Source organism: Echinops telfairi, unplaced genomic scaffold (assembly GCF_000313985.2).
Source record: "Echinops telfairi isolate 266 unplaced genomic scaffold, ASM31398v2 ScPeMD7_7420;HRSCAF=8458, whole genome shotgun sequence".
In the NCBI taxonomy this organism is placed as follows: domain Eukaryota; kingdom Metazoa; phylum Chordata; class Mammalia; order Afrosoricida; family Tenrecidae; genus Echinops; species Echinops telfairi.
The window spans coordinates 50592425-50593801 of record NW_022111320.1 but is presented as its reverse complement, the minus strand read 5'-3'; positions in this window follow the sequence as shown (position 1 = coordinate 50593801).

The following is a 1377-nucleotide window of genomic DNA, read 5'->3' as shown; positions in this document are numbered from 1 at the left end:
TATTTTATTAGGAGCTAATCCAGACATCATACCATTCCATAGTTCAATCACATCAAGCAGTGTTGCACAATTGCTACCAAAATAAGTTTCAAAACATTTTCTTCACTCCTGAATTCCTTGATATAAGCTCCTCCTCACCTGTCCCGCGTACCCCCTCCGCCAGGAATCCTTACTCTAGTTGTTGTCTCTATGGAGCAGTGGTTCTGAACCTTCCTCATGTTGGGCAAACCTTTAATACTGTTCCTCATGTGGTGGTGACCCCCAAAACATAAAATTATTTTCGTTGCTACTTCATAACTGCAATTTTATTACTGTTATGAATTGGGCGAACCCTGTGAAAAGGTTGTTCAACCCCAAAAGGGGTCACAACCCACAGGTTGAGAACCGCTGCTACAGACTCACACAATGAAAAGGAACACAATTTGAGTTGCTCAGGGATGTCAAAACTGTCATTTTGATGTGGTATCGATTGAAGAGCACAAAATTCACTGGGGAAAGCTTAGAGATGCAAACATTGCCTTTAGAATTGTAATGATGTAGATGTACAATATATGTTGAGAAACATTAGCTTCACATTGTTATTCTTTTTAATACGTGATTTTGTAGTAGTACTTTTCAACTTATTCTTATACTGCAGTTCATAATGATCAAATAGCCTGGATTTAATGGAACAAGCTCAGTTTAAAAAATTTTCTCCCTGAGGCCTGATAGGGCATGATCAAGGGTAATGTAACAAAGAGGAATTGCTGAAATCCTGGTGGGGACTGAGCATGATAGTGGGACAGGAGGAAAGTCAAGGGAAGTAGAGGAAGAGCTGGGAGGCAAAGGGCATTTATAGAGGTCTAGATAAAGACATGTACATATGCAATACATTTATATATGAGGATGGGGAAATAGATCTATGTGCCTATATTTATAGGCTTAGTATTAAAGTAGCAGAGGGACATTGGGCCTCCACTCAAGTACCCCTTCAATGCAAGAATACTTTCTTCTATTAAATTGGCATTCTATGATGCTCACCTTCCCAACATAACCACTGAAGACAAAAGCGGGTGAATAAGCAAACGTGGCAAAGAAAGCTGATGGTGGCCGGCTATCATAAAGTATAGCATCTGGGGTCTTAAAGGCTTGAAGGTAAACAAGCGGCCATCAAGCTCAGAAACAACAAAGCCCACATGGAAGAAGCATACCAGCCTATGCGATCATGAGGTGTCGAAGGGATCAGATATAAGGTATCATCAGAACAAAAAAATCTTACCATAGTGAATGATAGGGGAAGTGCGGAGTGGAGACCAAAAGCCCTTGTAGGCCACTGGAGATCCTCTTGCAAAGGGGTGACGGGGAGGAGATGAGCCAGTCAGGGTGCGATGTAGCAAC